We start from the raw sequence: 14,249 nt of genomic DNA, 5'->3' as shown, positions 1-14,249 counted from the left end.
AACAACTACACGTCGTCTTCACTTGTCATTGGTCACCCACACACTTCCCATGCTTCTTGTGGGCTTATCCTACGTTGACATCGCATAATTTCATGCGATAAGGAATAAGCACGGCCTTGGCTCCCAAACTTTTTTCTTTATTTTCTTTTAAGCAACGCCCTCCTGAAGCGTGCAATAGTTTTTGTATTGGCCTTAATTTTCTGTTTTTAATTGACTAACAAACGTTAAATTGTTATATTTGAGGGAAACCCATGCGAGGTTTTTATAGCACAGTCACAAATATCCCTTTAAAATTGCGGCGCGCTATCTTTAGCGTGGCTCATTCTCCTGCATTTACAAGAAAGCCCACAGTATTCAAAACGATATTACGCGCCCCAGACGTTTTGAGCGCATCAGAGCTGCCCATATGGAGGAATTTGACGGTGTCTTGTGAATTGCTCTCCCACTCTCAAACACGGCGCATATACGAACTGAACGAACTATAGCTATAGGGCGGTTGCATTGAATCGGCGGGTGTTTATCCCGACGTACGTAGCCACTGCATTCCTGATGATGGCAAACCTCGCGACCAACCTGAGCGCTTGACAGTTGGTGACAACTGTAAGCAATCTGCGAGAGCCAAGCAATGAAAAAGACCAAAGCGCAAGCATGCTATGGTTTTGCCGGGTCCGGCCAACGCGATTAGTGGGATATGAACCGATCAATATCGACCCCCTGCGAGGTTCTTTATCGCTCCCACAAAGCACGCTATATATGCGCGCTACACAAGCGTTTTTGCGTCCTGCCACCATACGTGCGCGGCCCGCGGCCGCAGACTTGTCCCTGTGTTGGGCGTGCGTACACGAGCTGATTGAACCCGCGGTCACGTGCTCGGCAGCCGAAACCGATATATAGCCCACCGCGACGAGTGCCTCTTTGACTGGCGCCTTGACTACATAATCCACATTCTATAGGTTCCCGGTCGATTAATGATGATGATGGTTGGAATATAACGACACAAGGCTAGTATGGCCACATAGAGTCAAAACAACACGATTCACGTAGAGGTGTGCGCCGAGACGTCGGCGCGCCGCCGCCGACTGTTCTCGCTGCGCCGTCGACGTTTCTTGCCGGCGAGATGGGCGCGCCATTTAAATAGGAATAAAGATTTCTTTTTTAAGTCAATCCAGCTTCGTATGAGATTTTGTGTTGTCTTGTTCTGTTGTTCTGTTGTTCTGTTGTCTTGTTTGTTTGTCTTGTCTTGTTGCCTGTCTCAAGCATTGAATAATGTCAAGCAGGGAAGCAAGGAACAACACAATAAAAACAAAAGTAACCCTGCTCTCCACGTGTCTGCGCATGCGCGTCGTCACAAGTCAGGGCAACGTGGAATTGCGAAACTTCTCCTTCAAAAGCGCACTATGGTGCAACGAGAAGAAACAACGGCGTCGGAATATTGGAATCCCGGCTTGAGGTTCGTGGGTATTGTAGTTGCGGGTAGAATCGGTGATATGTCTGATAGCAGCATCAACGCGAGAGATGCAACCTGCAGCTAAATAGAAATTTCTGTCCTCTATGTGTTTAAGATGCCGGTTAGAGGTTTTCGCATTATTCCGGCCGTTGCATTCTAAGGAGTTTTGCTACATTTCTGCATGTAAAAAAATATTTTTACATGTCTACTGCATGCTGCTGTTTCTTTGTAGCATTCATATAAAAAATTGAATGCAACTGACACCGATAGCTGCGCTGAACTACAAAACAGTTTCGACGCGCAGGTTAAAAAAGAACTCTTTTTTTTTTTTTTTTCGTAAACTATTGTACATGCTAACAATGCCTGCATTTCTACTAATCCATCATCATCATCAGCCTGGTTACGCCCACTGCAGAGCAAAGGCCTCTCCCATACTTCTCCAACTGCCCCGGTCATGCACTAATTGTGGCCATGTTGTCCCTGCAAACTTCTTAATCTCATCCGCCCACCTAACTTTCTGCCGCCCTCTGCTACGCTTCCCTTCCATTGGAATCCAGTCCGTAGCCATTAATGACCATCGGTTATCTTCCCTCCTCATTACACGTCCTGCCCATGCCCATTTCTTTTTCTTGATTTCAACTAAGATGTCATTAACTCGCGTTTGTTCCCTCACCCAATCTGCTCTTTCCTTATCCCTTAACGTTACACCTATCATTCTTCTTTCCATAGCTCGTTGCGTCGTTCTCAATTTCAGTAGAACCCTTTTCGTAAGCCTCCAGATTTCTGCCCCGTAGGTGAGTACTGGTAAGACACAGCTGTTATATACTTTTCTTTTAAGGGATAATGGCAACCTGCTGTTCATGATCTGAGAATGCCTGCCAAACGCACCCCAGCCCATTCTTATTCTTCTGATTATTTCAGTCTCATGATCCGGATCCGCAGTCACTACCTGTCCTAAGTAGATGTATTCCCTTACCTCTTCCAGTGCCTCGCTACCTATCGTAAACTGCTGTTCCCTTCCGAGACTGTTAAACATTACTTTAGTTTTCTGCAGATTAATATTTAGACCCACCCTTCGGCTTTGCCTCTCCAGGTCAGTGAGCATGCATTACAGTTGGTCCCCTGAGTTACTAAGCAAGGCAATATCATCAGCGAATCGCAAGTTACTAAGGTATTCTCCATTAACTCTTATCCCCAATTCTTCCCAATCCAGGTATCTGAATACCTCCTGTAAACACGCTGTGAATAGCATTGGAGAGATCGTATCTCCCTGCCTGACGCCTTTCTTTATTGGGATTTTGTTGTTTTCCTTATGGAGGACTACGGTGGCTGTCGAGCTGTTATAGATATCGTTCAGTATTTTTAGATACGGCTCGTCTACACCCTGATTCCGCAATGCCTCCGTGACTGCTGAGGTTTCGACTGAATCAAACGCTTTCTCGTAATCAATGAAAGCTATATATAAGGGTTGGTTATATTCTGCACATTTCTCTATCACCTGATTGATAGTGTGAATATGGTCTATTGTTGAGTAGCCTTTACGGAATCCTGCCTGGTCCTTTGGTTGACGGAAGTCTAAGGTGTTCCTGATTCTATTTGCAATTACCTTAGTCAATACTTTGTAGGCAATGGACAGTAAGCTGATCGGTCTATAATTTTTCAAGTCTTTGGCGTCCCCTTTCTTATGGATTAGGATTATGTTAGCGTTTTTCCAAGATTCCGGTACGCTCGAAGTCATGAGGCATTGCGTATACAGGGTGGCCAGTCTTTCTAGAACAATGTTCCCACCATCCTTCAACAAATCTGCTGTTACCTGATCCTCCCCAGCTGCCTTCCCCCTTTGCATAGCTCCCAAGGCGTTCTTTACTTCTTCCGGCGTTACTTGTGGGATTTCAAATTCCTCTAGACTATTCTCTCTCATATTATCGTCGTGGGTGCTACTGGTACTGTATAAATCTCTAAAGAACTCCTCAGCCACTTGAACTATCTCATCCATATTAGTAACGATATTGCCAGCTTTGTCTCTTAACGCATACATCTGATTCTTGCCTATTCCTAGTTTCTTCTTCACTGCTTTTAGGCTTCCTCCGTTCCTGAGAGCATGTTCAATTCTATCCATATTATACTTCCTTATGTCAGCTGTCTTACGCTTGTTGATTAACGTCGAAAGTTCTGCCAGTTCTATCCTAGCTGTAGGGTTAGAGGCTTTCATACATTGGCGTTCCTTGATCATATCTTTCGTCTCCTGCGATAGCTTACTGGTACCCTGTCTAACGGAGTTACCACCGACTTCTATTGCACACTCCTTAATGACGCCAATAAGATTGTCGTTCATTGCTTCAACACTAAGGTCCTCTTCCTGTGTTAAAGCCGAATACCTGTTCTGTAGCTTGATCCGGAATTCCTATATTTTCCCTCTTACTGCTAACTCATTGATCGGCTTCTTATGTACCAGTTTCTTCCGTTCCCTCCTCAAATCTAGGCTAATTCGTGTTCTTACCATCCTATGGTCACTGCAGCGCACCTTGCCGAGCCCGTCCACATCTTGTAAGATGCCAGGGTTAGCGCAGAGTATAAAGTCTGTTTCATTTCTAGTCTGGTAATTCGGGCTCTTCCACCTCCACTTTCGGCTATCCCGCTTGCGGAAGAAGGTATTCATTATCCGCATATTATTCTGTTCTGCCAAGTCTACTAATAACTCTCCCCTGCTATTCCTAGTGCCTACGCCATATTCCCCCACTGCCTTGTCTCCAGCCTGCTTCTTGCCTACCTTGGCATTGAAGCCGCCCATCAGTACAGTGTATTTTGTTTTGACCTTACTCATCGCCGATTCCACGTCTTCATAGAAGCTTTCGACTTCCTGGTCATCATGACGTGATGTAGGGGCGTACACCTGTGCGAACTTCAATTTGTACCTCTTATTAAGGTTCACAACAAGACTTACCACCCTCTCGTTAATGCTATAGAATTCCTGTACGTTACCAGCTATATTCTTATTAATCAGGAATCTGACTCCTAGTTCTCGCCTCTCCGCTAAGCCCCGGTAGCACAGGACGTGCCCGCTTTTTAGCACTGTATATGCTTCATTTGTCCTCCTAACTTCACTGAGCCCTATTATATCCCATTTACTGCCCTCAAATTCCTCCAATAGCACTGCTAGACTCGCCTCACTAGATAACGTTCTTGCGTTCAACGTTGCCAGGTTCAGATTCCAATGGTGGCCTGTCCGGAATTGTACATGCTAACAATGCCTGCATTTCTACTAATCCAGACTTGGTTAATTCAACCTCGTGATGACGAGTTAACAAATTGAACAAATTTGTTTTGCACCGCATCATAACATCTCAGCTGAAAAAACATGTTCACCTGCTGCAGAGAGAGAGAGAGAGTGAACTTTAATGAGCACCAGCAGTTCAGTCGGCTGGGCCTAGGCCTCCCACGATGGGACGTCGAGGTCTTGCCTCTTCGCCGCTTCGTAAGCCTGCTGGGTCGCCCAGAGTTGGTCGTCGAGATGGGAGCTGCGCAGGGCGGCGTGCCATCTCGACGAGAGGGTCACGGGATTAAGGTCTTGGTATTGATGTTTGCACTCCCATAGCATGTGGGGGAGTGTTGCCGATTCAGTTTTACAGACCTTGCACGTCTGGCTCGGGTAGATGTCGGGGTATATAGTGTGATAGCGTGTGAGGGAGGGGTATGTATTCGTCTGTAACAGGCGAAGGGTGGTTGCCTGTGCCCTGTTTAACTTGCGGTGAGGGGTGGGGAAGGTTCTTCTTGCGAGGTAAAATGACTTTACAAGGTCGTTGTATATTGTAAAGCGGTCGCGTCCTGCGGGTGCACCTGCACCGTCTCCGGCACGGTTGACTAGTCCTCGTGCTACGGAGTGTGTAACCTCGTTGAGGTTGGTGAGGTGCGGGTGGACAACGCCGGCGTGTGCTGGGATCCAGACGAGGGTGATTTGATTTTCAGACGAATGCGGGGCTTGTCGTAAGATACGGAGTGATTGATGAGAAATACGACCTTTGATGTAGTTGTTGACTGCTGCGCGAGAATCGCTCAGTATGTTGTGACAGGCTGGGTCAAGAGTGGCCAGGGCGATGGCCACTTCCTCAGCCGTCTCGGCATTTTTGGTAATGATGCTGGCAGCTTGTCGGAGCAAGCCGCCTGCTGTGGTAACCGCCGCAAAGCGCCGTCCATCTTGGTACTCAGCTGCGTCGACGAAGGTGACGCCCGCGGTGTTGGCGTAAGCTTTGATGAGGGAAGTAGCTCGTGCCTTCTTGCGTTCTTTGTTGTAGTCTGGGTGCATGTTTTTCGGAATAGGGTCGGCGTGTATGCATTGCTGAATGTCGCGTGGTATTGGGTGTTTGTCTCCATGTTGACGGTGGTAGGTGATATTAAGCTTGTTTAGAATGCTGCGGCCCGTTTCCGTGAGAGTAAGCCGCTCTAGTTGAGATCGACGTTGGGCCTCGATTAACTTGTTTAGCGTGTTGTGGATACCTAATTGTAGTAGAAGTTCCGTGCTGGTGTGGTTGGGTAGTCCTAAGGCCTGCTTATAGGCTCCTCTAATGATGATGTCCAGTTTAGTCTTTTCAGCTTTGTACCAGTTGAGAAAGGGCGCAACATAAGTAATGTGACAGACGATAAAAGATTGGACAAGGCGGATGAGGCTTTCTTCCTTCATACCCCCTCGCCGGTTGGTCACTCGTTTCAGCAGTCTGGATGTATTGGCGGTCTGTCGAAGGATCTTTGAGATAGCCGTAGAGTTAGCTCCGTTGGCTTCTATGGTCATACCAAGAACGCGGATGCAAGGGACCACGGGTATAGGTCTGCCATCCCTCAGGTTGAGCTCTATTTCTTCGTATTAGCGTTTAGTCGTGGAGCCCCACGGGGGGGCGTCCACGGAGTGTGGGGCAGTATAGGAGAAGCTCCGACTTTTCAGGAGAACAGCGGAGTCCTGTGCCTTCAAGATAATTATCTACGACGTCAATGGCGTCTTGTAGGGCAGTTTCGATTTGGCCGTCACTGCCCTTTGCAGCCCAGATTGTAATGTCGTCGGCGTATATGGTGTGTTCAATGCCGTCGAGTTTTTGTAGTTCTTGTGTTAATCCGAGCATAACCAGATTAAACAGTATTGGGGAAATGACAGAGCCTTGCGGTGTGCCCGTGCTGCCAAGGGAGAGTTCCTCCGATCGAATGTCTCCGACCGACAGGAAGGCCTTCCGATTGGTTAGAAAGTCTCTTACGTAGTTGTAAGTGCTTTCTCCAAGGTTGAGCAAGGAGATGCGCTCGAGGATGGTGGAGTGCCTTATATTATCGAAGGCGCGCTCGAGGTCGAGGCCCAAGATAGCCTTCGTGTGACGGGATTTGCCATCTAGGATTTGATGCTGAAGTTGGAGCATAGCGTCTTGGGTGGAAAGATGCTGTCTAAAGCCAATTATCGAGTGGGGGTAAGCACATGTGTCTTCGAGGTAAGTGTTTACACGGGTTAGGAGTGCGTGCTCCATGACCTTGCCTACACATGAAGTTAGCGATATGGGCCGGAGATTGGCGAGGCTAGATGGCTTACCGGGTTTGGGGATGAGAATTACTTTGGCCGTTTTCCATGTCGGGGGAATGGATCCCTGGCGCCAGCAGTTGTTGATGTATTCGGTGAGTTGTTGCACCGAGGGGTCATCTAGATTTCTTAGTGTTTTATTCGTAACACCATCTTGGCCTGACGCCGAACGGCTGTTCAGTTTATGTAGGGCAGCATGAATCTCTGCCACGCTGATATCTTCATCAAGGGCAGGGTTGGAGGTCCCTGTGTATGGGCCGTAAGGTTGAGTGGGTCCAGATGGGATGTACTTTTGACATAAGCTATTCTTAACGTGGTCCTGGCCATGCGTCTTGCTTTCTGTGAATAAAAGCTTGGTGAGGCGATCTTGTTTTTGTTCTTTTTTTCTTCAGGGAAAAAGGATTTTCGAAGGAAAGTTACATAAGCAAAGGGTGATTAATGTTCAGAACAAGGGAGTTCATGTATCGTCCAGTCGGGAAGGTGCGTTATAACATCTGCTGATTGGGTGACATCTTAAGGGCTGAACCCAGCAATAGTTGGTCATAGGAGAGGTCTGCTTCTTTTTTTCTTTACGTAAAGCACATTGTATAAACACAATCTCATTCAGAACAAGTGGAAGCAAGGTTAACAAATCGAGAGTGTCACGGGCGTCGGTGCTGGCTTAGCAATTCTAGACGAATTCACCGACTCTTTGCTCAATGGCAAAATACCGCACACAAACCGAGGCATAGCAAAAAAAGAAAACAATTGCGACTACGACGTAACAGCAAGGCTCTGCGTATTCATGGAGAAAGGAATGTACAAATACACTCAACATAGACGCTTTTAGATATGTGCCCAATGTCTTTTTTTAAATATGTCGGCTGAAGAGCAACTTTGTATTCGGTCCTCTCAGCCATTAGTATGAAAAGGCCAGAATTTCAACCACTTTAGCAAAGAAGGATGCAGGGAAACGGCTTTTTAAATTTGTGGTCTTGGGTTCCACGCCGCCGGCGCCGCCGCCGCCAATGAAAGATGGCCGTGCGCCGCCGCCGATGAATGCCATCGGCGGCGGCGAACGGCCATTTTACGAGACGTTCCTTTGAGGCATCGCCACCCGTTTGTGCGCAGGCGCGAGTAAGAGCGGTCGCGAGAGAGAAAATCTGGGGGATTTTGCTCTTTGAACATGTGACTATGCCTAGGCACAACAGAGGAGGTTTCTTAGCTCGTGCTGTAGGCGTTTGTCCCTAGGCGTGCCGGCATTGCGGAGTGGAATCGAGTTTGTTTACGCTCAGATGCTGGCTGCGGGCGCGGTAAGATAGGTGAAGCAGCGGGCACTGACGCCCGATTTGGCGATCGCTGTATCAGACAGACTGTCTCGCACCTGCGGCGCTCGTGCTAAGTCAGTCGTGGCGGATCATATCTTTCCCGCGCCTCACGGCGATGTACCTTAACATCAGAGATGTTTTTGTGGGAGCAGTAGCGACCGTAGTGGAGCCCGGGCCGCATATATTGTAAACCTTAGCAAACGCGGTGGAACGCAAGTGGTTGAAAGGCCGCCGGTGATGATGACTGACTCAGCACCAGCGCCGCAGGCGCGAGAAAGTATGTGAACCATCAGAGGCAAAGTGCTGACTGGTGTTGCAGAAGTCGCGGGGCGCGGTAGTCTGAACTTAGCGTCACTAATAAGTAGGCGGCTGGACGTAATTATATTTATTCAATCGTGTTTTTTTACTAATTGTAACAGCAAGTAATTGTTTCGCATTATTGGTGGCGCCTCCAGGACACCAAAGCGGCAACGGGGACACTAAAGCTAGAACCAGGACTGGTCCGTGGGTTGGGGCTCGCCGAGGCCTGCGCGTGCCAGGGGGCGTTCGCAAAAAAAAAATTAGCTGTTCTTGTAAAGTCATTTTACCTCGCAAGAAGAACCTTCCCCACCCCTCACCGCAAGTTAAACAGGGCACAGGCAACCACCCTTCGCCTTCTACAGACGAATACATACCCTTCCCTCACACGCTATCACACTATATACCCCGACATCTACCCGAGCCAGACGTGCAAGGTCTGTAAAACTGAATCGGCAACACTCCCCCACATGCTATGGGAGTGCAAAGATCAATACCAAGAGCTTAATCCCGTGACCCTCTCGTCGAGATGGCACGCCGCCCTGCGCAGCTCCCATCTCGACGACCAACTCTGGGCGACCCAGCAGGCCTACGAAGCGGCGAAGAGGCAAGACCTCGACGTCCCATCGTGAGAGGCCTAGGCCCAGCCGACAGAACTGCTGGTGTTCATTAAAGTTTACTCTCTCTCTCTCTCTGTCCGCGATAGCGGACAGCCGATCTTATACACCCCTGGCACGCTTCGGCCACCGCGGCCCCAACCCACGGGCCGCCCTGCTTCCAGCTTTGGTCCCCCCGCTACCCCTTGGGTGCACTGGAGATCCTGCGCCGCCTGCTTTATTATAACCTCAGATGCTCTCCTGAGGCCTCCGTTTGCACGTTACATGTGCCCTCCTGGAGCAGTGCTTGTAAAAAATCCAATCTATCGTCGCGACGAAAAAAGCGACCCGCGACTTATACAACACCAGTCAGGCCCTTTCAGACACTTAGAATGACAGAAAGCTGAGCTAGTTGGTAAGGATTCATTATGCAAAAAGGTGAGGTGTGCAGACAGGACACAAGAGAAGTGGACAACACGAACGCCGACTATCAACTGAAGGGAGCACTGAGGCGAAAAGAAGAAAGAAGACACAAAACTCATCTGCGCAAGCTCTGGAATGGTATGACCACGCGTCAGTAGGGTACATGTGCCGGTCTACGTGAGAGATAGCTGTTGAGGCGCTTAATCTCTTCCTTATGTAAAGTAATCGAAGGCTGACTCACGCACGCACTTCCACCATTATATATATGCCATGCCTCTACCATAAGACGCGTATCTTCATTCTTGTGCCTGTACAATATCGCGCATTCATCCAACTCTGGCGTGCAGTTACAATCTTGGCAATGTAGGGAAAGATTAGAAGGCGATCCCCCGGTTAATGACCTTTTATGTTCCATTAGCCTCTGATTGATACACCGCCCCGTTTGCCCTACGTAGAACTGGCCACAGCTAAAGGGAACTTTATAAACCACACCCATACGACAGTCAGTAAAATTGTTGTTCTTATTGTGCTTCACAGGACAAATATCTGTTCTTTTTTTCTTTTGCCTTTTACCTGCTCCTTTTTCCTCTGCACGGCAGCGCATATCTTACCAAGCTTATTGGGAGCAGTGAAAGCAACATTAACGTCAAATCTACTTGCAACTTTTTTAAGCCTGTGCTATACTGAATGAATGTACGGAATAGCCACTACTCTTTTTTTGGCTATTATTGCTTTCTGTAATCACGTCCGTCCCCCTCGAAACCGACTTCTTTAGGCGTTCAGCCACAGTAGCCACTGCTGTGCTAGGATAACCTGCTTCTAATAGGCGCCGGACCTGTGCATTAAAACAAACGTTCATTTTGTGCATGCAGAATCTGGTGAGAGAAGACTTAAGGCACAACATGGCAATTCAGTTTTTTACTACTTTGGAATGCTTGGATTGAAAATTTAACAACGGCTTCGAAGATCTTGGGGAGTACCGCCAACAAATGTGATTTTGTTCGTGTTGTCCACTTCTCTTCTCTTGTGTCCTGTCTGCACGCCTCACCTTTTTGCATAATGGACCCTTCTGACACAGCGATCACCAAATATCCGTGCCCACTGCCTCACCGCGCTGGCAGGCAGCGGCGGAGCGTAAACAAACTCGACCACACTTCGGAATGCCGGCATGTATAGAGGACAAACGCATACAACACGCGCTAAGAAACCTCCTCAGTAGTGAGTCATATGGGAAGCGGCTTTCTCGCCGTTTCCCAACGACCGCCTTTTCTTCCCAGGACTTTTTTGCCGCTCCCCGCGCCCCTACAGCTCTGAAGCAGTTCCAACGCGGCTGCCCCTGCCGGGGCCATAGCTGCCTTGGCGTGTTTTCTACACCATGAACCAAGAGCGCCAAGCGACCAGCTCTTCCGAGGCCCATGTTCTAAACGGGCGTGCAAAGGGCCTTCGGCCAATTCACCGCTCTGTTTCGATGGAGCATTTATCTACCGCAACGTCATTTTCCAACGAGCGGAAGAAGCAATCGGCGACGGAGAACGCCGCCGCGCGTTCTTCGACAACAACGAAGACGCCCGAGGTGGATACCGCGGGAGTGGCCGCCGATCCCATCGTCGCCAATTTTCCCTCCCAACGACGAGAGGTAGACACTCCGACCGGGGAAAGGATGGAGGAAGGTGCTACCCCGAACATTTACGACGACAAAACTGACGACGACACTGGTGGCTGTTGGAAGACAGTCATACATAAGCGACGCATCCGTCAAACGCACGCTAAGACGTAACCCTCCGAGAACATCTTGGGCATTCCGGACGCCTCCCAGCCTACCGTACGCAAGCGCAGTCGGAATCAGAACCTGCCTCAACTTCCTTTGCACGATGAAAAGATAATTCTGCAGCCTCACGGAGGACTTTGCCTCGATAAGCGGACGCGCCCAGAACTCGCCAGTGCTCTATGGAGTGCAGCCGGCTTGACCACCGACGATCGTCAGGACATCATATTCCGACTGCGACCTCAGCAGAGCTTGGCAATCATCAGCACACCCCAGTCACACGTAGCCGACACCTTGTACAAGGTGAGGGAGCTGAACCTTGGTCAGCGGGTCTTTTATATTTTGCGGCCCCAGACAACTCATGCAAGGGAATTGTTCCTGGTCTTTTGCCCGGTACACCGTCTTCCAAGCTAGTGGATGAGCTTTTGGCTCCTGGAACTCAAATACTTCAAGCACGAATGATGGGTCAAACCAACGCTGCGTTAGTAACATTTTAAGGACTTAAAGTGCCTCGCTATGTGCGTTTCTATGGTGCAGAACTCCGCTGCTACCCCCATCGACCCCGCCAACTGGTCTGCAAGATATGTCACAAGCTCGGTGACTGGGCTGATTACTGTCCTACTCCACACGTTGTCATTTGCGCGACGTGCGGGACTGACAGCCCCACCCCGCACATCCGTGCGCCCCACACTGCAGATCCTGTGACGGGACCCACCCTACAGCGGATCCAAGCTGCCCGCGGCGTGCTAGGCAGACACTGAACAAAGCTTGGGTGCAGAAAGCTCTCGAGAAAGAGCAGCGTGAGCTCCAACCCTCCAGCGACCCGACCACTACCACAGATATGGCGGAGACCCGAACGTCGCGCACCCCAACGAAGGAGACCAGACAAGTCTGGTCGGAGACCCGTTCTGATCCCGTCGCAAGTTCCGGACCCGCTCCAAGTCTCGGTCCCGATCCCGCGAGGCATCGGTGCGCCTCACCCATCTTCCCAACAACCCTACAAGAAGGCCCTGCAGACCAACGCCCCAGCCAAGGTGACCCTGGTCCCTTCAGGGGTGCAGCGGACCCCGGAGAAGAAAACAGCAATGGAGGCGCCTCGGGAGGTAGGTCGGGCGGAGGGTCCCCTACAGTTCGCTCCGCCCCGTAAATCTCTCCCCACCCCTTCCCCTATTACCAATTCGTTATCAAATCCCGATCCTCTAATAGAAATAGCCCGCCTACGTCGTGGCATGGAGGCGCGCTGTGAGCGCCTGCAAAAACAAATGGACCGCTGGTGGCAGACATGAGCGCTAGTATGCAGGCGGCTCTGGACAGGATAGAACGCCAAATGGAGGCCCTTCAAATAGGGATTACGGAGCAAGTAGAATCATGTATAGAGTGCACTTTCGCACGCATGCAAGTTCCTGAGCTTAGCGGTAACAACGAAAGCGCGCTTTCCGACCAAGGCTCTCGGCCGCAACCTTCAAATGTGGGCACCCGGCGCCCGCATCCCTATGCACGACCGCCTGCTTCCTCTCGCGATGATGATGGCGCCGCGTAACGCGGAGCAACTAGTGGTGTGGCAGTGGAATTGTAGGGGATTCCGCCGAAAACGAGGTTCCCTACAGCAGTATATCGCCACATCCACGAACCCTCCCGATGTTATCCTCTTACAGGAAGTCAATTGCACCCCTTCTTTATCCAACTACAGCACGCTCTCGGGTGTCTCTCCTCTTGTGGGAGCCTTAGTTTCGAAACATGTTACATGTTGCATGCATACCACTAACATTGACATTCCTCACCAAATATTGGAAATAATTACGCAAGGTAAACGCAGCGAGACTCTGTTTATACTCAATGCACACAGTTCCCCCCGTTCGCGAACGCACTGTTTTCAGCACCTACTAACAGAATTTGGTAGGTTTGGACGGGTTTGTGTGGTGGCCGGCGACTTTAACGCTCCGCATACTGCATGGGGTTACGTTAAATCGCAGGCTAAAGGGACCCGCTTATGGAATGCCATCTGTAACATGAGATACACACTGCTTACCGACCCAGAGCACCCCACTCGGATAGGCAACAGCGTATCTCGTGACACCTGCCCTGACCTTACCTTCGTGCGCAATACTGGCCCAGTCGTTGCGCACGGGCCTTTAGAGGAGCACCTTGGTAGTGACCAGTATACATTGTGGCGACCACCTTGTCATTACGGGGTGCGCGCAGGCCCGAGCGAAATGTGCGTATAACGGATGGGGCGAAATTCAGGGAACGTCGCCAGGACCCACCTGAGCGCCAAGGGTACGAACGCTGGCTTGACTCTCTCGCACAAGATCTAGAGGCCACCACGAGCACACTGCGCACCACAACCGAGACACCAGACATAGACCCGCATTTACTTCATTTTTGGAACGCCCGCAGAGGGTTGACACGACGATGGAAACGACAACGCCTCAACCGCAAACTTAGGAAACGTATAGATCAAATTACACGGGAATCCCAGGAGTATGCAGAGATCCTTACGAGGAATAACTGGCGAGGATATTGCGATCGCCTCTCAGGCACATTGAACACAGCAAAAGCGTGGTCGATTCTTCGCTCACTCACAGATCCCACCACAACAAAGGGAAAAACATTTCAACAGCTGCACACCCTAATGCACGAGTACAGGGACGATGTCTCGACACTCCTCAGAGAGCTAGAGAAGCATTTCATACCCACAGGCCCGCCGCCGCAGTACCCTGACTATCCTTATGTAGGCGAGGCGAACGAATTGCTCGATGCAGACATCACATCTGACGAGGTGCGGGTGGTCCTTCAAGACCTACGCCGCAACACGGCACCGGGAGCCGACCACATCCGATTCGCCACCCTTCGTAACCTCAGC

Source organism: Dermacentor andersoni, chromosome 1, assembly GCF_023375885.2.
Source record: "Dermacentor andersoni chromosome 1, qqDerAnde1_hic_scaffold, whole genome shotgun sequence".
Lineage (NCBI taxonomy): Eukaryota > Metazoa > Arthropoda > Arachnida > Ixodida > Ixodidae > Dermacentor > Dermacentor andersoni.
This window is presented reverse-complemented; position numbering follows the sequence as displayed.